Source organism: Athene noctua, chromosome 11, assembly GCF_965140245.1.
Source record: "Athene noctua chromosome 11, bAthNoc1.hap1.1, whole genome shotgun sequence".
Lineage (NCBI taxonomy): Eukaryota > Metazoa > Chordata > Aves > Strigiformes > Strigidae > Athene > Athene noctua.
Window position 1 is genome coordinate 10,245,873 of NC_134047.1, and position 22,424 is coordinate 10,268,296.

Below are 22,424 nucleotides of genomic sequence, written 5' to 3' on the forward strand. Positions count from 1 at the left end.
TGTAGTTTTGGAGTGGGCCTGTAAGTGCTTTGTTGCCATATTTAGGGCTTTTAGGGACAGCAAACTTGGGTGGAGACTGTGAAATATCAGTCATGCATCCCGTGGCTCCCTTCTTCCCATCTTTCTATGTTTTTTTCCCATTTGATTTTCCTTTCCCTTTGTCCAAGGCCTTTTTTTCTGGCCAGTTGACCTCCTGCAAACCCACTCTGGTTAGTGGTGCAAACAGAGTGACTCCTCAGATTTGGGGACTCTCTTCACTCCTGGCTGGAGGACAACTACCAAGGCAGCCTGAGCCTGAACAACTCCTCTCACACCTAGTGCTGGACACACTACTAGCACAGTGTTTTGGGCCTGAATTTGGATGTTAATTTGGATCTGGATTTGCCTGTGTAGAAAAGCACTTGGATCAGACCTCAAGACTCTTCCAGGATGGGAACCATAGCCCACTCCCAGAGCCAGAGGGGGTTTGGCTGAGGCACTTGGTGCTTTGGAGCAGCCCGGGGGTGGGGTGTGAAGCTCCGGGAGAGGCTGGCAGTTGGTGCTGGGGCAAACTAAAGCTCATTTCTTTCTGCTTGGCCCTCTGCTGGCTTTCTGGAAGCTGTTGTCCTGTAGCAGAAGCAGAAAAAGCAGAAGTGTCTTCACCCTTCACTCCCCTTCCAGGAAAGAAGGTCAGGGGAGAGGTGAGGTGCATGAATTGAGGGAGCAATAAGGGAATGAGGGTTGTGTTGGGCTTGCTACATTATGAACAAATGCTTGTTGGAGACCTTGCTTTTCCATCTGTCTCTGTTAGATGCTTCACTTGACAAAGCTTTTGGTTTCGTACCTTCTTCTCTGTGGGTGCTGGAGGGAGGTTTCCTGTGCAAGGCTGCTGTGCTTGGAAGCGTCTGGGACATGGCCCAGCCACCGGCCCAGCTGTTCACTGCCCCTCGCTGCTGGGGGCAAACAGGGCAGGACCTGTGCGTGGGGGCTGACGGTGAAAATCAAACGCATGCCCTGCTATGGCACGAATTGCAGAATGTCTCCATACCAAATCTTGTTTTGCTGCTGTGTTTTCCTCCTTGTGCCCCCTGCCAGGTGAATTCCCAATCCCCGTTGTCCTTCAGCAGGCTTGGTCCTGTCTGCTGCTTCCTCGCTGACAGAGAGGCAGTCGCAGGACCTGCCCTTCCTGGGGAATGCACATATATTGCTGGAGTGTTCAGGGTTTTAGAAATTACTTTCTGATTCTGTAGCTCACAAATTCCCCTAGGACCAACACCTCTCCCTGTCCTTCCCTGCCTGCTAAATTTTTCTTTGATGAAAGCAAGCAGCACGTGTGTTCAGAGTGCTGGTGAAAGGGAATTTCCTAACTAAAGGTGAACTGTTAGGGCATGTGTGGTCTCCCTTTAGGAAAGTGAGTATGTTTTTAATAAAATTGTTCCTGTGTAGATCAAGACTTTTTGATCTAAAAGTTCAAGCTGCTTTTTGGCTTCCATAATGGCTCCTTGGATTGTTTGAAAATCTTGACTTGGTTACAAAGTCTGGTATAACATGTATGTACAGCACACCAGCACAGAATTTACTGGTTATTTAACTGTAATTCAGGGACTTGGGGGAAGACCGTTAATGCACATGCAATATTTTCACTATGTGTGGGTGATCTTACTGACTGGTTCTGTACGTACAGACAAGGACAGGGATGTTTTGCAGATTGTTAGCCCTGTGATTTTCACAAGATACAGGAAAACCGGACCCACTCTCTAGAGAGGAGCACTCTGCACAGACATTTCAGCATATGATACAGTGGACTGTAGTGGCAGTAGCACACCAGGCACCTTTCATGGTGCATATCAAACTGCTGTGCTTGCAAAAAGCAGAATTAAAATTATTTTTTATTACCTGCCTAAAAGGGTTTTGGTAGAAAGTTATGCATAATTGAAATAAAATGCTTTCCTATTCTTTGATAGAGAGGTGGAAAGGAATCAAAACTCTAGCTTTATTTCAGAAACAAATAATGACTTTTGTTTTTTTTTCTTTCTTTGGGTTTTCTTGAATTCTTCTTTCCACCACCCCCAGCACTTTTAAACTGATGCAGTTACATGAATAAAGCTTGCATTTTTTTTTAGGGATATTTTCTTTTACATTTTTCCCACTCTTTTGGAAAAAAAAAATCAACAGCAACTTCTCTGTAAAATTTCCAAAGCAAGACGAAGGAGAAAAAGGCAACAGTGGGATTTTGCCACTCTGTAACTTTGCCAAAATTGAAGAAGCTTGGAAAGGTAGAAAATAAAAAGGGGAGACAATAAAGAAGAAAATCAATCTCCTTACTCCTATTCTTGCATTTAGAAGTAGAAAAGAGAAGAAGCTTTGAAAAAATTTTCATTACAGAAATTCTAACTTCCCCTCTCCTCCCTCCTCCTCTCCCCATGAGCTTTTCTTACGTTTTGTATTCGGGGAGGAAAGCTGGAAGTTCGGCAAGCTCTAATGGGAAGCACCTTGGGTGTTCCTGTCTCCCGGTAGAGGAGCTTGCTGGGTGCTTTTGCGTTGCCTCCTCCTGTGTTTGGCACTGCCGAGGGGAGGCAGAGCATCCAGGGTGGTGACGCCATCGGGGAACATGCTGTTTGGATTTAATCTGTATGCTGGACCTGACTGACAAACAGTGGTTAACCAGAGCTAAAGAGAGGATTGCAGGCATAGTTGAGCTAAAGGAGAAACAATGTGAATCTAATTGGACTGGATTGCTAATCACAAAGAATATTTTTCAAACTCTTTCTGAATCATTATGGGATGGAGGGGTGTAAAAGTTGGGCGAAGAGTTTCTTTAAGAAGAAAAGTCCCTGCTGCTCAGGGCTGTTTGTTCACTGTTGCAAAGAGATGTGGGAAAGGGTTCAAGATGCAAAAGGATTGTTTGATGCCAAAGAGATGGTCTAAATGTTCAACTTTGCAAAAGATCAGTGCAAATGAATTTTTGTTTCTTAATGCTATGGTGACACAACCACCATTTGGAGTCTGAAAGCACTCCTCCTACAAGTCTTACTTTACTTCGTGATGTGTTCTACATACCAGACTGCTAAGGACTTCCTTGTCTTACCATACGTTAGTAAGGAGAGATTTATCATCTCTTTTGGGACTCTCCTAGACCTTTACAAATAACAGCAGGAAAAGCACTAGTGGGAATGGGGGCTCCCTGCCCAGTGTTTTCCAATTTAGTACACTTATTTTGTGAAAAGTAAATTCACCTTAAATAATAATAAGAAATAGGTTGATCTAGATTCTGTCCCATCCCTTATCCACAAGATTAGCCTGACACATGGAGCAAGTAAGCAAGCTGAACAACTCTTAGGGAACTCTTATTTAAGAAATGAGTCTCCATTCTCTTTTTTGTTTGTTTTTCCTGTTTCTGTAGGAAGAGTGATTGTCCTCAATTTTATTTTGTTTTGGAAATGTGGTGGAGCTATATACCTTGTGACATCCTTAAGAATTTGCAATCCAAACTGTATTGCATCCAACAAATCCCACTATAGTTTTTTCTGAAGCAGGTTTAGTTTCATGATCTGGTTGACTGTATCTGTCCTGTTGTTTTGCTGCTGTGTAATTTGGGTGGTAACAGTTACCATCATGTGTGGTTTTGATCCATGAGAGGCTATTTCTTTTTTGATCCTACTGATTTCAGGAAAGAAAACTCATGTTGCCAGCTTCTTCTAATGAAAGCTGTGGAAGCAGTGTCCAAATAGATTGGCTAAGCTAATTCCTTAGGCCTAGCAACAGTTTGTTTCACTTTGTTAGTTGGATGAAAATTGCTTCTGGAATTAGTTCTGCAGGGAAGTGCTCAACTTTGCAAATGAAACACTTACTTGTCTGATACCCTTCCAATCCAGCATACATCCTAGTCTTCTAATTTCAGCAAACTTTTTTTTTTTTTTTTTTTTTTTGGTGAGGAGTATCATTTGCCAGGAGTCGTAAGCAAGGAGAACATGAAAGAAACATCAGCACAGTCCAAGCGACTGTACCGCTATGGACATCTTGTGTGCAGTGTTTAGTTCTGGTGTAGATAGTGAAACCAGGGCCTGGATTCAGTGTTGCTCTTGTGATACCAGTTCTGCTGGAGTCTGCTTCAGTTTGGGGTGATTTACTATGTGGTGCGTTGTAAGCAGGATATGCCAAAATTAGAACGATTTATCTGCCTGCCTTTTCCATCCCTCAAATGTACTGCTTTCAGCTACAACAGGGCCTTGATCAAAAATAATTCTGACTTTGTCCTTTTCTGGTAAGAAGGGTAGAAGAACAGGGTGACTCTTACCTCTTTCCCGTCCTTTATCTCTCTTTGGTTATGGTTTTTGTGTGATGGCTTTGTTTTTCAGATTGGAATTTGAAAGGCAGGGTTGATTTTCCAGTCCCAGAGAGATCTGACCTTGTGGTGGACATGGCTACAGAAAGCTGTTTCATTGCTACAGAGCTGAATTGGGTGCATGGCCAGCCCATGCGGGCACAGGGTGTATGTATGGGTGATGAAGAAAGAGATGGAGTTACTTTGTCCTTCTGAACAAAACCCAGAAAGTGGCAGCAGACAAAGCAGGGGTACTTCTTACGCCACAGAGAGATGAGGTGTTCCGGTAACTTGTCATCCGCTTTGTGCTGCATGTGACTGCACCATGGAAGTCAGCCTTGTCAGGGACTAAACACATGCCTCACTAACTTACAGTATATTCAGACAGACAAGGTTTTCCTAGGTTATTAGACTCATTTGAAGAGGAAGATGGATGCTTTTTGCTAGAATGGTGTTTTGGACAACTCTGTGATCCTCAGCCACCCTCTTAAACCTTAAAGTAAATTCTCATTTAATATAGGGCTTACTTTCTCCGCCCAAGTGAGTAAGCACAGACTTCATGGGAGAGGAAATCTTGGACTCTAGGGCTGGCTTGTCATTTCCCACACATATAAGGGTTGCACAGTGTGCTTTTCCCTCAAGCCCAATAGCAGCCTCTTGCTTCTCCTGAGCTCCTGTGCCATAAGCATCTTCCTAGGTGGAACCGTGAGCCACCCACCCAGTTCACCTGTGCACCTGTGAGCCACTCATCCAGCCAGTTCATCAGGGGAGAAGGTCTCCATAAACTGAGATGAGATCTAACAGAGCAGTGTTTTCAGATGAGTCCCACTAGAAGGCCCCCCTGCCCAGCCAGGAACGAATTCCAACAGCTCCAACAAGGGGCAAAAGATGCTGTCTCCTCAGGGAAAGTTTTTCTAAGGCATGTAGAAGAATAGGATAGTGGGTCAGATTTCTGCTCTTGGACACTGCTGCTGGACAGATGGTAAAATGTTCTATTTTGCTTCTTGCCCTTAGGAGAAAGGGAAATAAATAGCTGCTACTTTGAAAAGGTATGATAGGCAGGGATGGAGTGGAGGAGAAGGCTTCTGTACCTTTACACAGTCTAAAGTCTATATGACAGCAACAGTAATTTGACCCTAAATTCTGGGATTAGAATTCCCAGAGACTCAAGGTGGGTTATTTGGACTGCCTGCTTTCTCTGTCTGCAGTGGAGATTATCTAAATAGATCTGCCCAGACATTTCTAGAGTTTCTCTTTCCCTGGCTATGCCATGCACAGTACTTAGTTTGGCTGTTCACAGCTGACTAAATCCTTTTAAGAATGAGTCATTCCTAAATGAGAAGTGACAATGGATATGCAGACAGCAAGAAGTCAAGAGTGAGATAATGAATATTAGAGAAAGGTTAAACTAAATGGGGAATGAGCAGCATAAACTTGCAGCCCTTATAAATAGCACTGCACTGAAAGGATGGCTTTTATTTAGAAATGTAGTTCCCAGGGAGAATTTAGATTTCCTGACCCATACGTTTATGTCTGTGAACTTGTCCTGCCTTGCCACGTCTTAAAAGAGAATCAGGTTGGCACAGGTTAGTATTCAGTGGGGAGATTCCCAAGTCAACATCCCCCTCCACAATGATTTAAGACGTGGTGTTGGTGACTGATGAAATGATGCTCTTCCCTCTCAGTCAACCTTGCTGGACTGTGGCGCAGAAGAAAATGGATGGGATGGGGCTACTTGTCCCAGGCTCTTGGCATTACATCTTGTGTGGTGAGATCTCCCGTTGGCTTATGGCTAAATAGAGCACTCCTGCTTTGTGTTCCAGCCACTGTAACAGGTCAGCAGTGGCTGTTTTTCATTATGGAGGTGACTATACTTCAGTGGAGACATAAGTCACCCTGGAGTTTGTTTTACACATTGGTTTGGGGTGGACACTGGCACAAGGTTAATGCCTAAGGCAGAGATTTGCAAAGAGCTGAAGGGAGTTAATTGTCCAAATCCCATTAAAATGCAATACAATTATAAAATCCCATTAAAATGCCATATAATTATATAGCTTTATTTTATTTTGGTTATTTAGATTTTGTGCAATGCATGGTGATTTTTTTGCATGCATCTGTTAGAAGCACTCAGTAAGACTGATGTCTCTCCTATTGCTGAAAATTAACCATTTGCTTTTTCTAATTTAAAAGTATAAAAAGTGTTTGACTATTTAAGAAATACAGTATCTCAAAACTTTATTTATCTCTACATACATCCAAAAATCTTTGACATGACTAAAAAGACAAATTACTGCCTTTGTCTTAAAATAAGCAAATTAGACCACGAGGCAGTCAGGAATCTTGAAGTAAGATGAGAAGAACACCTTATGGATGAAGTTGTGGCCGATAAGTGGAAGATTATCTGGTGGAGTTGTCATATTGGCTTCCTGTGGCTTTCACATATAACTGAATTAAATGAAATACAGCTGTACATGGATAACACAAGCAGAAGGGCATCTGAATATATTCTAGTAGCTATGGGAAAAGCAGTGAAGGAACTGAGAGAAATTTGACCATTAATAAATAAAATGGCCTGTGGGGATTGAGTTTATTAATTTCTTCTCTGTGGAAATCTGAAGCCAGAAGCACAAAGAGGGTGGGAGGGAAAGAGGTTACTTGAGTGTGTAAAAGCCATTGGACCTCAACTGGTAGTTTGAGCTAAAGGTTATCCTGGGGCATTTTTTGGATCTTTGGTGAAATGTTATTTTCAAATTGGTCCCAAACAGGGCTTCACAACACTGAACAGTGTCCCAGAACAGCTTCCCTTTGGGGAGTGATTCATTATAACAGATTGTCAGGGGGACGCTAGCAGTGCAAACAATTGCAAGAGTTGGGATTATCTTTCATTTTTCTTTTTGGTAGTGGTATTTTTACCTCTACTTTCACTCAGTTTAAAAAAAAAGGTGCTGCCGGTAAGGAAGATGTGGAGTGGGAGGACTGAACTGATGAAGGAGCAGTAGAGAGGGTGTTTACCCCTATCACATAAAACAGTGGTTTGTGGCATGATGATATAATTGTTTAGGAAGATGTATGGTATTAAAATGAGGCAGCAGAACTCAATTTTTTCATGTTCTGATCTCACTGACTTCAGAGCAAGTACCTTTAATTTTCTTTGTTAATAATGGTGTCTTATCTCAGTGAATGTAGAACTTTGGAGTTACCTGAATCATTGATACTGGCTTAGACTAACTTATGATCTGTGCTTGGGTTATCTTCAGACATTTTTTTTAGTTTGATGTTTTTATCAAGTCCATCCAGAGCATATGGAGAGGCTGCTGATGGTTTTGTTTGTTTGTTTTAAAGACTAGGTACAAATAAAGTTATTCTATCCAGGTCCCCTCTATCTTCTGTCTCATCTCCCTGCATCATCCTTCTCAGAGAGCAGTGGAAGTTGTCAAATCTCTTTTTTCCTCACTTCTGTTGTTACTGCAAAGGTCACCCCTTCAGACTGCATTTCCTCCTTTCTGAAGATCCCTCCACTGCCTTTCACCTTCTCCCTGCTGTCAGACACAAACTGCTCATCTTCCTTCCCCTCATTCCTACGTGCCCACTCTCCTGAAGCTGCTTCCAGCCAACCTGCCTGATGCTAGGCACTAGCTCAGCCACTCTGGAAGTCAGTGGAAGCTAGGAGGGAGTGAGGAGCTGCTTCACTCCCATTACCTCACTTGAACAAATCAGAAAGACTGTTTAGCCTACTGGGGGATCTTTGATCACTGACTGTTGGACTTTGACTCTCATATGGGAGGTTGTTCCTCCAACATCCCCAGTAAAACTTTGTTTTCTTTCTTCTTGTCCTGCATTAAAACTCCATCTTCCACAGCAGCATTTATTAAAGATTATTCTTCAGCGTCTTTTGACAGTGGACAGCACTATTCCCATGTTTGACCTAAATCCTCTCTTCCATATGCATCCTTAGCTGTACCTGCATGTTACTTCATGTTCTATATTTTGTTTATCAGCTCCTTGGGGAAGGCTGCTCGTGCTCATTTGGTCCTCTGGGTCCTGGCCTGGGAGATGGGTCTTGCAGGCCCCACTGCAATACTGATGATGATGTTTATTTTAGAGTTAGCTCAAAAAGTGGACTCTTCAATTATTAAGGACACTCAGATAGATGCTGGTTCTTTCTGTGCAGCAGCATCTCAGCTCTTTTAGAATAGGCACTTGCATCTGTTGGATCGTGTTTGCATGTTCTGCACTATTAATTTCCCCCTGCTACAATCAATCTTTTAATATTAAGAAACACTAAACATTGACCCATATTTCATATCACCTCTGTAAAATTACTGAGAAAATGTGAGCCACGGGGTAGGTCTTTAAATGGTATAAATGGTCATAAGTACCTATATCCCTTTATAATTATTTGACAGTTGGGACTAGAGGACAGCTCATGGGGCTTCTCAGTGCTGCAAAATTGACCCGAGAAATGGAGTCAGAGGGAACTTCTTACTGTGTGGAGCATGCACCACTAGTGCTGTTATCCCTCGTAGGTCTTGCTGAATCATGCAACAAGGAAACATAGGGTAGGGAAGAAGAGGTGGGTCCCCATGCAGAAGGCAAAGCATATGGCAAGGCTTCTGTAAATTTCTATCGGTTTTAGAACCAGCTGCTTCTGCTGTGTGTTTCAGTTCCTTCAGGAGGGGCAGCACGGGAGAGGACAAGAGAGGCTTGTGTAAGACCACACCAGCCCTTTCACCTTCTTTTTTCCGTGTTTTGTATCTAAGGAGTTGGACACATGTAATAACATGTGCTGGAATCAGATGAGCCTGCAGTGTCAGTGTACAAAGAAGAGGAGTGAGTGGCTGCTCTGGTTCTTTGTGACTGGGCGCCTTTGGGCATCACAGGACTCATTCTGCCCTGCACGAGTCAATGGTGATTTTGAATTCCTCAGCCATGTGTGGGAGGTGAATGAATGTGGGTTGTACTGCGAACCTTGTGAGACAGTGAGCAGGTGTGAGTTGGAGTTATGTAGTACAGAGGTTTCTTGAGATGGGACTTCCCTACTGTGTCTTTGGCCTTCATCCCTGTCTTTGTTTATTTTTACCTGATTGGAGCAGTCCCTCAAGCGAACCAAGAAGCCACCCACTTTTCATTCATTGATGTAGAATATTCTTTTTAACACAACCACCAATACATGTTTTATATGAGGCTGCAGTTCATCTACTGCACAATAACAACAAAATCCCAATCTTGGCAGCACTCAAACCAGCAAGTCCATGTGCCTTGAGCCAACTGCTGACATAAGGTGTTTCCCACTCCTTTCACTGCCCTTTGAAAAATGTTCTTGAACTTCTTCAGAAACCTGATAAAATGAATATCCTCCACTCTGTGCCTGGAAGGTCCTTGGAGCCAGGCTGTTTTGAACAGGAGCCAGCCATGAGCACATGGGCCAATGATCCTGAATGTGTGTGTATCCTATCTGAACTGTCCAGATACAAAAAAAGATAATCTGTGTGTATGCTGAGCTATATGTAAAATCAGGGTAGGTCAGTGCCCAGCTTAATACAATGGACCTGGGCAGTGCACTGGAGAGCAGGAATGTCCTCAGAATCTGCCCAGTCTGCAGCCCCTCCAACTTGAACAGTTGTGCTGGCTGAAGAGTGGCATTGACAGAGCTGGGGACCAAGATGTCTACCATTCGAACCTTTTGTTTTTCCACCACTTCTTTGTTGCTCATCTTCAAAACTTTACTATTAGTGTTTTCATTTGGTAAGAGGCAGCATGCCCTAAAATAGCAACCCATGATAAACTGTTGAAAATATTTAGTTGTGCATCTCTTAATCTAGATTTGCACATTTTTCTTTGTGCTTACATGATAGGGAATTCAAATTTTGGAATATTTTGCTTAGACAGCAGCCAGTATTGTATCTAAATCCTGTTTTATCTTGCCCACATGGTGAAGAGCAAAATCCCAGAGCTGTGCTGACCAGTGGCATAAGAAAGGTCCTGTCCTGCTTGGAAATGATTAGAGCGTCCTGCTGTCGTCAGCGTTTGAAGAGAGCTGTTGCCAGGTTACTTGACCAGTCAATAATGAATGCTCATTAATCTGTTTTCCGCTTCTTGATGACAGTTGTTTGATAGCCTGATCAATTTTATGATTGCCATTTGTGTGATGGCCTCCTGCTGCTTTGCTCTGTCTTTTTGTTTTAAGGAAGAGGAGAGCAAAACTCTGCGAGCCTCTGTTTCCCCCAGCTTTGAGGATGAGGTGGAAATGCCACAGATTTTTTTTAATTTGCAGCAGTTTTCAAGATCAAAATCTCTTGCAGTTATTTTCTGTGACAACCCTGAAAGTATAAATATAGAAACCATAGACTGTTCCCTGGAGACTGAAGGCCTAACATGTGAATAATCTCACCTCCTACTTCATAACAATATCATTAGAAAAAAAAGGTGTATTATGCATACTCACAGCTCTGCTTCAACAGTGTCTAGTCTGGTGTGTGAAGTGTGTGTGTAAATATTTGAAGGGTAGATCTCAAGTCACCATTGTGGGAGAGACTACACAAATAAGGTGATAGAACTTTGTGCTAGCACTTGCTAAGGTTTTGAATATGCCCTATATTCAGAAGCCAAAGCATACTGGGGCTGGGCAGTTAATGTGAGGCATGGGTCTTCCCAGAGCTCAGAACCATTATGGTGGTTTATGTGCTGATATTCATGCAGTACACTTAAAAGCACAAGTTATCTAATCAAGTAATGGCACTCTAGTTCTGCTTTGTCCTCAGCAAGCATCTCTGGACTGTGAAATCATTCCAGAAGTGGCAAAATCCATCTAGGTTGCCAAACTGTTAAAATAATTATGGGATTGGAGGGGGTTGTTCCAGACTACAGAGGCTGAGGCTTTAGGAGTAAGGTTCTTTGATTCATTTTGCTTGGATATACCTGTAGGATAAATTAAGGATAACATTAGTCTAGGTGTGGCCTTGGAACACTGGGGCAAGACCATCATGCCCTGCTCTCCCACTGTTCCTGGTGGGGAGAAAAGTGATTCTATCAAAACTTTGTGCTTTTACTGTACACAGACACCTCATCAAAATTACTTATACTGTTAAAAGCACAGTCTTGTCAGGATGTTTTCTCTGCTGCCACAGCTGGACCAGTGAGGGAAGGAACAAAGAGATACTCTGGGCTTGGACAGTCTCAGAGTAAAGCACTTGATCCTGTGCCCTGAGCTCTTTCAGTTCATACAATTGTGTCCAGCATTTATATGTGCATGTGTGTGTGTATGTGTATATATACACATATGTGTATGAACAAAATGTATACATATATGTATATATAAATTTGGGGGGGGTTGTGTGTATTTATATATACATACAACAGTCAGAGCTCTGATGAGTGGAAGTTATATTCCTCTCTCACTCTGCGCAGGGTGAGGAGAACAGGGATGCTTTTGTGAGGGCAGAAAAGGGAGTGGTTGTGCCCTCATCATTGCCCGGTGTGCAACATGAGCTCTGGCTTTATCTGACATGGAGGGAAACATCCCGCTCGGCTTGCAGGATGCTGCTGTGTCCAGCCCTGGGAGAGGCTCATTGTTGCTGTGTGGTGCCTGCTCTGTGGAGGCTGGAGCATTTCCTTTGACATCTCCCATGTGTGCTTAAGGTAAAGGGAAATAAAAACCCAACCAAATGCCTTTTAGTCAGTCCTAATTTTCTGGTGCTGCTTGTCTATCCTTACAGACAGGACTTTGTGAATGGCTTCCTGGAGAGCACTGTTGCTTTGTATAGAAATTATATAAGAACTGTTTGCATCAGTGTAACAGCATTTTAGAAAGTAGCTCCTTTAGATCAATTCAGATGAGTGTTCTGCTGAAATAAATGGATGCAAAGGTCAGACAGTGATTCATGTACAGTGCTAATAAACTTCATGTCTGCTGAACTGCAGATTACTCTAATATTGCTTCCTCAGCACCACACTACAACATGAAAGCTGAAGCAGAAGGTTAGTCAAACAGGACAGTAGTTTTTCATGTGAAAAGCAGCAGCCACCAAGGCCTGACTGTTTGTAGATGGAACCTAGAGAGGCATACCCAGCTCTTGTATTTTGGGTTCTGACTAACTTGGAATGCTTCTGTGGTGGGGAAGTTACCAGATTTGCACAAGAAACCAAAGTTGTTGGTTTCTGGAAGGAGGAAATAGAGAATTTATAAAGTCTGTGAGATGTAATACAGAAACACAGCATAAGCACTTTAGTTCTGAGTCTTAAGCTGTCAGGATGTGCTGAAAGACTGAGCAACCATGGAGATCAGAAGTCGTGCCTGAAGAACAAATCACTCCTCTAGAGCACTTGTCATCAGTGCATCTCAAAGTGCTTTATAAATGAGGCCACTTTCCTAATTTCCCCTTCACAGTTGAGGGAATAGGCCCTGAGAATGACATGGGGAACAGACCAACCAGGGTGGAGCCAGGACCAGAAGTCATCCATCCTGAGATGCAGGAGGAAAGTTGTCCTTGGGGCCTCCCTGCCCTTGAAGGCCCCATTCTGGAGCTATGAAAATGGTTCAGTGAAGATGTTGGAGAAGTAGCTGTAGTGTGTACCTGTGTGCTGGCTCTGTGCAGCCCCTCTGCTACACAGTCCTCCAAAATTATACCAGTACATCAAAGTCTGAATGTTTTTTTGATTCCCTTACTAGGAGAGAATAGAATAGAATAGAATAGAATAGAATAGAATAGAATAGAACTGAACTATGTCAGTTGGAAGGGACCTACAACCATCATCTAGTCCAACTGCCTGACCAATTCAGGGCTGACCAAAAATTAAAGCATGTTATTAAAGCATTGTGCAAATCCCTCTTAAGCAGTGACAGGCTTGGGGCATTGACCACCTCTCTAGGAAGCCTGTTCCAGTGTCTGACCACCGTCTTGGTAAAGAAATACTTCCTAATGATCAGTCTAAACCTCCCCTGGTGCAGCTTTGAGCTATTCCCACTGTCCTATGCCTAGATTCTAGGGAGAAGAGATGAGCACCTACCTCCCTGTCTGCTTTCCCTCCTCAGGAAGCTGCTGAGAGCGATGAGGTCACCCCTCAGCCTCCTTTTTTCAAAGTAAACAAACCCATAGTCCTTAACCGCTCCTCAGATGACATTCATTCCAGCCCTCTTCTCCTACCATCTCTTCTGAATTGTTTCTATGGCTGGTATTATGAAGGTGATCAAGCAGAATGGTTACAGCAGTCTTTTAGGAAACTGTGTGTCCTGGGGGCAGGCAGTGTATTTTTCTGCAAATTGTCTTCTTCAGTGTGAAAATTTTGGTAGTGATCTTTGCACAGCCCAACTGGAGCTACTCATAGAAATGCTCCTGAGTCTATGCTCTTCTAGGTCACCCTGTCTTCCATCTATCCCTATGATCTATAAATGATTACTCGGTCACCTGGAGGGAGACCTCAGCTTCTTCTCATGGCTCCCCCAGGGTGGCCAGGATCCCTGACTGCCTTGCAGTGTAGCTTCCTTACTGTTTAACACCCTGTGCTATTCTGAGGGTGTTTTTTCATCGTGATTCAACCCTCAGGGGAATGTGCTCTGATTTAACTTTCATGCATGGGGACATGGGACTGAGGAACTGTAGAACAAGACAGGAGAGTGGATCCCATGCAAAGTTTGGCCTCCAGATTGTGTAGGGAAGTCCCAGAGCAGGGAACTAAACCCAGCTGCCTCGTCACCCCACCCAGCCCAACCAAGCCATCACTCCATACCATAAGCCTGCTTGGTTTTGCCCCTGAGACTTGAGTTATGGCCCTGCCCCTCTAGGCTGGGGTTTAGTGATGTAATTTCAAAAAGTTTTGATTGATGGAAAAGCAGAAAGAGATTAGAAGATCCTGCAATGTGTTTACAAATCACCCTGTTGATTTATCTGCAATGTAAATCACCCTAAATGAAATGTTCTGATTTATCCATCTTTACTTCATACTTGTAGCAGGAGGGACTGATTTAGTGATGCTGAGCCCAGCCATTAATGTACCACGTTCATAAATCATGGTGCGCATGTGTTAAACTGGGATTTATAAACCCCAGTCAGACTTTGTGATTTCACCTCATAGCTGTGATAATGGGCACCTTGAAAGTTCTGTCAGATGTACAAAGTACTGCCAGATAGAGGACACTATTAATACAACCTTACCTGGGATTTCCTCTGTTGGAGCCTGGGGATGCTCTGTGCTTTTGAGTTTGGAGGTCAGATCAATAATCTTTGCATTCCCTTTCTCATTCACAAGTCAGCAGAAAGAAGAGAAGGATGGATGCAGAGAGTCATTTCTGACGGGCACATGGGGGAGAAGGGAGGGAGCAGGGCTTTATGCAGCTGTCTGTAGTAATGGCTGGTTCTTTTATCGCCTGCTGCTTTATGTTTAGTGGAGTCACAGGAGATCGGTATGGGGAAGAGGGAGACAGGATTTAAAGTGAGAAGGCATTGCTACCATCCTTCAATCTGACTTCCTAAATTATTCAAGATGTGGTATTTTGCCTTGTAATTCTCACAATGAGGCTAATAACTTTGTAACTGAACTAGGCAACTGTGAAGAGATTTAAGCATCCTACTCTAGCCCCACCCCATATATTTACTTTCAAGTCTGTGCTGCACAGAGCAAGTTTTGTGAGGTATGAAATACAGCTGTGCTTTTGCCCTGAAAAGCTGCGAGCTTTCCACCTTTGTAATTTTTTTTTTTTTTTATATCTTTACTGGTCTGTAAGGAGTCAGAATTGGCAAGTTCTGTATTAGAGATGTGTAATTCATGTTCTCCCCTGAGGACAACCACAGTGCAGGAGTTTATTGTATGTAGCGGTTGCTTTTAAAGGAAATGACATAATTCATAATTGCAGCTATGCATTGTTAAGCTTTTAAAATGGAAGATGGCTTTGGCAGATGAAACAAAATAGAATTTTAATTAGATTAGGAATTAAACCAAACTACCCCCCACTACACTCTTCCCAATGCTAGGTAATGCCAGGTGATTATACTTATGGTGTCATGAGTGTTAAAGCTTTCTAATGTTCATAATGATGATTTTAAAATGACCTCCTGCATACTGAGATCTATCAAGTTATTATCATTTCTGTATGTCTAGATTAATCGATCATAAACAGAGCTTCAGGAGGGTTGAGGAAACTATCTAAATTGAATGTTCTCCTGAGACTCATATCTGGACAGGTTGACTGAATTTCTGTGACTTAACGACCCACTTTCTCCCTTGCCTGCGGTCCGATCCTGTGTATGTGATATACAGCAGTAGGGGTAGCTATACAACCCACTCACTGTATGTGAATACAAATGAACTTTTCATTCCCCTCAACAGGACTGTTCGTGCCAAAGGGCTCACTAAATATTTGCCTATTTCTCAGACTTGGTGCTTGCTTGCTCACCAGCCAGGCAGAGCAGCCATGTGATGGGATCTGAAGCAGCAGGTTTTGGCTGGCAGTGAGGAACTGTCCCAGGTCTCAGAGTTAGTGTCCCCAGCTCTCTGCCGCACTGTGGCTGCTTGTTCAGTTTCCAGATTGCAGAGGGCCAGAGCAAACCCAAGCAGAAATCTTGTAAAATAAAGGCTAAAGAGGTAAAAAACCTGTGATTATGAGAAAGCCTTCTGTGAACAATAAGCTGTGTTTGTCACTGTACACTGTTGCCACGTCTAGCATTTGCTAGGAACATCCAGTGCTACAGAGAAATACTAATTCTCCCTTTTTTTCCTCCAATTATCATTACTGCAAGTGGCACTGTTTACAGTTCTGCTTTTGCCTTTAGCACTGATAACTCCTTGTTTAATGACTTTAGGGAAGTCTGGAACAGTCCCACTTTTACTTAGTGATACTCAGAGCCTTAAATCTTGCATGAAAACCATGAATCCTGGTTTTCATGAAAGCAGCAGCAAAATTTTTGCTGACATCAGAAGAAGCGATGTGCATGTGTATGAATGCTTTCTGTTTTTTCCTGAAAAGCCAAACTTGAAGCCTGATATTAATTGATGTAATTTAAATTAAATAATTATTATATAGCGGCTCTTAGATCCCAGAGCGGATAGGATCATCATGTAAAGGGCTGGACAAGGCGGTATTGAGCAGTGGACTCTGCTTCACAGACATTATGATCTGAAGTCACAAGTCAGGAGGGTGCTTAATGCGTGTCTAACTTCTGAGCCCACAAATAGCTCCTGTGACTTAAGTGAGAGGACTCACATGCCTAACCTTAAGTAAGTGTTGAAATACCCAAGGCACTTCTAAATTGAGACCTAATGCAGAGACAGTCTTTCTTGAATTTTAGGTTTTCCCTGCCTGGCTGCCCTGACCTTCTGCAAGCCTGTGGAGGGTTGATAACTGTATTTTTGTAGATAGATTCAGCCAGTGCAGTTTTAATCTAGCAGTGACGATGGCCTCAAAATTAAAGATATAGAACATCCTTAAACCCCATGAACTGTGTTTTTCTACCCTTGGGAATTTAAGAGGGAGAATGCTGTTGAGAAGAGCACTGTGTGTAGCTGTAAAATGGAACTATAGCACAATAAACCTTGGCCACTTATTAACATATCTAGCTAAGATAGAGTAGAATGGAGGATCTGTTAGAGCCTTATGAAAGTGTCTGAGGCATGTCGGGGCATGTGGGGCTGTTCTCTGTGTTGTACCTTGCCAGCTTTCAGGAGTCGCTTGTGTCTGGAGAGACAGAGGCAAAGCAGTATGTGGAGGGAAGATGTATGCATACTGCATTCTTCCAGAGAGCCTTTTTAATTTATCTTTCATTTTTTCTTGTTTTGTTGCTTAGATCAGTCTTGAGATCAAAGGCATTCTGTGGGACTGCCAAGTACCCTCTTTTTTGTGGGAAAGAAAAAGAAATCCGCTAAGTTACTTTGCACAACTTCCTATTGTACTATCCCTTTTAATTGAGTTTGCTTCTGTGATTAAACTGAAGTAGTTGTTGATAGTATTTTTCGACAGGCTTCTGGCTTCTGTCCTTTGAAAAATGGAAGCAACTGCCTCCTTAAAGTGAGAGTCTTTAGGGCTCTACATCAGACAGCATCTCTCACCTATGACTGGCTCAAGATGTTGACCATTATTTTTGCTCTGTCAGTCCCAAGAGATCCACTTGCTGATTCTCCAGTCACAGCCCTATGCCTCTGGAAAACTCATCAAATCTGAGGTAGCCACCATTTTACTGGGTTGTTTTTTTTGATACTTCCTTGAAACCTCTCTCTGCTGAGAGGCCTCTGCATTTCTCTTACCTGGCACCAGGCAGACAGAAGCTGAACTGAGGCTTGGTTTCTGGGCTGTGCTGTCCATTGCTTCAGCTCCCAGTTCTCTCATCTCCTTTACTGCTGTGCTGCCAGTAACAGGGCTTGTAAGTGGTGTGGGACAGGGACAGGCATCCTTCCTGCTTGTCCATGAAGCATGGGGGTCTGATCCCTCAGTGAGTGCCTAGAAACTGAGATACAGATTAATTCCTTCTCAGGGTAGTAGTAGTAGCAATGAGTTACAGGGACCAGAGATTCCCTCAGAGGATCTGTTCCACTGCTGACCAGGGTGCTTTGAAGATGCATGGATTGAAGAGTAATGATATACTTTCCTCAGTTATGGTTTCTAGCTGAGAGCCAGCTGTATTTGAGCAACCCTTTTGTTCGTGAGCACTGAAAGCATCTCTGCCTGTGTGTGCATGTGCTGTGTGTGCAAGTATATTCAGATTAAATTCTCCCTGTGATAGGACACCTCATATTTCAATGCCTTAAGAAATTCTAGGTGATTCTCAACCAGTGTCTAAAATGTCACAGGAAATTGCAAGCTTTTGGCTGTGTCGTAGGTAGAGCCCTGGTGCTGCAGCATACAGAAGTGGGAGCTTGTGCTGCACCAGTCGCCTTCAGCCCAGCTAGTGTTGTCCTCCATAGCACTGACAAATCTCCCAACAAGTCTTCTAGGTCAGGTGCAGGTGAGACAGAAGGACAAACCTGTTGGTAATTTTTCACTGTATAGTTGACAAAAAGGCTTCTATATATTTTTGAAGAGTTTGCAAAATAGGTAGATTATATTAAAGAGAAACATGGATAGAGTTTGGAGGTGGTAGCAGTGGAGATGTACAAAAATGAGGTATTTGTTTCCTGCGCTAGGCTTCTTTCTGCTGTGTCCCTCCCCACATATTTTTTACCCATTTTCTTGATTTTCCTCTCTCATTTCCCTTTTATCTTTTTACCTAATGGGGCAAGTTAAAGATACTATCACAGGCTCTGTGCATGTAAGGAGACAAGAATGTTGTCTCTTTACTAGTGTTTTGGTCACAGTAAATAATCATTCAGTGGCACTGCCAGGCTTTCAGAGGAGGATAAGTCTCCAGGCAGATATCACTATTTCCTTAATGAGAATGTCTGCATAAAGCATCATATAATCCAGCATATAATCCTTCCATGTCAAACCTGGAACACTGAATCCTTAGTTAAAATATTGAATGAGTGAAGGTATCATGTCCTCTTTTTTTAAAAAAAAAAAAAAAAAAAAGATAGGCTGTGCTAGAACTCTCAGCTTAGAAAATAAACCCTTAAAAATAGTTTTGCCTATTTCAGGCCAGGTAACTAACTTTCTTTCTTTCTTTCTTTCTTTCTTTCTTTCTTTCTTTCTTTCTTTCTTTCTTTCTTTCTTTCTTCCTTCCTTCCTTCCTTCCTTCCTTCCTTCCTTCCTTCCTTCCTTCCTTCCTTCCTTCCTTCCTTCCTCTCTCTCTTTCTCTCTCTCTTTCTCTCTTTTTTTCTCTTTCTTCCTTTCTCTCTTTCTTTCTCTTTCTCTCTTTCTCTTTCTTTCGCTTTCTCTCTCTTTCTCTTTCTTTCTTTCTTTCTTTCTTTCTTTCTTTCTTTCTTTCTTTCTTTCTTTCTTTCTTTCTTTCTCTGCACTATATGTTGTAAAATGTTAAAAAAGATTTTAAGAAGTAGACACTGTTTTCTCCTATGTGTTTGCCTACTTTCTGCATTCCATGTCTCTTGGGCCATAAATTGCAAATGATGAAGAATGTTTGTTGGGGAAAAAAACGAGCAGAATTCCTTTGAAAAGTTGTAACTAGGGATGGAAACATTTCTCTTCTTTTCTGATTACTGCAAATTCTAGTTACAGAGACTAAATAGGAGTCCAGAAAATTTGACCCCTTTTCCTTTTAACTGTTTGTTCTACTGCAAGAGACTGCTTTTGGGTAGAGTTATTCCAATAGCTTTTACAGAGTTTCCTGATGCCTCACTGTAGATGTGCTATAGAAAAATCCCAACTGGCAGTTCATCCTGGAGAGCGAGCATGGGGCAAGTGTCTGTGTTTGTGACGGAGAGGCACAAATGATCAGGGAGCCTGAGTTCACCAAGATGCCATTTTTCTCCTCTGGGCATTCCTCCCTTGCTGCATTTGTGGCCTAGTTTTAACGAGAGATTTTTGACAGCAGTGGTGAATGTTGACATTTTCCTCTATTTTAATTTTTTTTTTGAGCTGAGCACCCAGTGTAGTGAGGAAGTTCGAGACTACCTGATTCAGCTCCTCTGACTGCAGGTACCATGTCCTGGAGTCTGCTTTTTAAACTCCTGAAGATAGTTAATGGTTTCTTTCCCCCATTCTTTCTATTGAAAAGTAGGTTCTACCTCATCCTTCTGGTAATAGAAACATAATTTCCAGTCTAAATTTACTTATGGCCTTTTTATTCTTCTTTGTTTATTTCTAATCACTGATCTTGACTAGCTATTTTTCCTCCTTGGTGTTTGCCTTCGAGTTATTTCTGGATTGCGGTGTTGACCCCTCTCAGTCTCTGGTTAAGCTAAAAAAAGACAGCTACTCCGGTCTCCCATGAGGAATCTCCCTTATTCTGATTATCCTACCAGTCTTCATCAGTCTCTGGCTTTTTTGGAGTTCAGTATGTGTGTGTTGAAGAGGGCCCCACACAACACCCTCTGTGTTCTGGGTGGTTCCTCCATGTTCTGGACTGTTTAAAATGGCTTTGCTCATCACAAGTCATGTGTGATTTTCAGTAAATACATGTTTTTGTTTCTTAAACCAAAAACCCAGCCACCATTCACTGAATGCAAAAGCAAATTCCTGTCTATGCAGAGTAAGGAATGGTACCCAGGTGCTGAGGGTATATAAATAGTCTGCTTCCCTTGCTCTGTGAGAGTGGGACAGTTATTGCCACCAGGCCTTTATATTTGTCTTCTCTACTTTAAGTTGAGGGCTCTGCTTCTTTAGGAGGATCCCGTTTTGTAGTAATGAGTGGAACATTTAAATACAGTATTTATGGGTTGTGTCTGAACTATAATTATTTGCAAATCACAGGAAAAGCTTCCAAATCTATTACAGCCTAGTCCATATTGGAGCAGGATTTGCCAGGCAGCCCGGGTGCTGCACAGAGTGGCCACTGTGGGCCTAATGCACACACGTGAGCGGGGGATTTGCGCTGTGCTGTTGTGGCACTTTGGAAAACATCCGACTTTTTACTTAAAACTGTTCAGCCTAGCCTGGGGGCATAAGACAGAACAGGGTGGGGAGGTAGAACCGCAAGCCTGGCAGGGGTATCCAGCTAGCAGGAAAACCAGAACCAAATTGCAAGGTTTAAAAGAACGTGAGGTCTAGGAAAATCTCTCCCTGGTCTGCAAAAAATAAGTGCAGCTATTGTGCTATTTGAAGGTACAGGAGTTGCAGGTAGCTAGTAAGATCTTTGCTGCAGCTGGAAGCCATAGGTCAAAATTTCAGTCAGGGTTACAGAGAAATTGATGGCATTATGTGGCATTTTGCTAGCTGAAGATCAGGCCTGATATTTGTTTTCCCAAGTGAAAGGGTTCAGTCAATCTTGCAGCCTGCCTGGAGAACAAAGGAGCGAGACAGATTTAATGCTAGTTCTGTTAATTGCCCAGTGGCCATTCTTTCAGCACGGATCTGTGTTTATGTGCCAGAATAATTTGGGTTTATGTCTGACACAGGAGATCTGACTTGTGGAGGGACTTCAGTCTGGGCTGTTATTCTTGGAGCACTGGGGAAATGAGGGCATATCCTCCCGGCCCTTATAGTCTGCAACTGAAGACATCTTTCAGGTAGGAGTTGTTTCCTATTGATGGCCAGAGAGGTGAGTGACATCTAAGCCCTCTTTTAAAGCAAAGTGGGAGGGGAAGAAAGAGAGAAAAGGAACCAAAAGGTCTTGAAGGGTTTTCTTCAGCCTGGTTTAATTTGGAGGTGATACTTCATATGTAAATTTAAATTAAGCCATTTCAAAGAGCACCCATCCCAGAGCCTCTGATGCATTTGTAAGATGACAACTGTGGGGACATGTTGGGTGACTGACACAGTTGAGGACAAAGAGGGAGGGAGCTGCAGGAGGAGCTGAGATGCGGTGCTTCATGGAAGGGCTGCTTTGTCCCCTGATGTGTATGTAATTACCAGGATGTAGTTCAGCCCTGATTTCTTTATCCTATGTTTTGGGCCTTGGGTGTATTAAGTCCAGGTATCTTGTATGTATGTCATGGTTTTCTGCAATCCTCCTGATCCGAGTAAGGTTTAAATAGGAATCTTTTCTGGATGTTGAACAGTTAATGTAATAGAAAGCTAACACCTGCATCTGCAGCCTTGTCCCCTCCAGTGCAGCTGAATAGCATTTCATGATGTCAGGGAAATAACTCAGTAAAACCAGGCCCTACTCCGTAGGCGATGAATGAAGCTCAAATGAAGTAGAGGTCACTCGTGCTAATCTGAAGCAAATAGGATTGTGGGACTGGGGGAAGAGGGCGAACCTCCTTTTATGTAGAAATTCTATAGCTCAGAGGCTTAGGAAACACTTCATAGTAAACATTTGCAAAGTATCCATGCCATTAACCTTTTCCGAGAGGAGAGACAAATGGTTTTCCTGCTTCATTTTGTGCAGGTCTCTCATTTTGGTATGTATGCAAATTATGCTGGGTGGCAGTGTCTCATACAAATAAGCTTGAAATGCAGAGGCAGCCATGCAGGCAAAATGGCTTGCCTTTCCCTGCAGCTGCAACGAGACTTTTATCACAGAAGGACCAGGCAGGGGGAGAGCCTGATTTGTAAGGAAGCATCAGGAAGAGAGAAGAAAACCAAGAATCCACCTGAAATGCTGGCACAGTTGCAGAAAACACTGTGTCCATGCCACAG

General features: G+C 42.8%; 1 protein-coding gene across 2 annotated transcripts in view; it reads left to right on the forward strand.

Annotated features, from left to right (window-relative positions):
• PAK3 (p21 (RAC1) activated kinase 3) overlaps positions 1-22,424 on the forward strand; it is a 275,108-nt gene that overhangs the window by 147,623 nt on the left and 105,061 nt on the right. The window contains exon 2 of one of the 2 annotated variants that reach the window (XM_074915572.1): positions 21,239-21,349. The exons of the other annotated variant lie outside the window; for it this stretch is intronic. The gene's annotated coding sequence lies outside the window, so the exon portion shown is untranslated. The remainder of the gene's footprint in view (positions 1-21,238; positions 21,350-22,424) is intronic. 2 annotated transcript variants of the gene reach the window in all.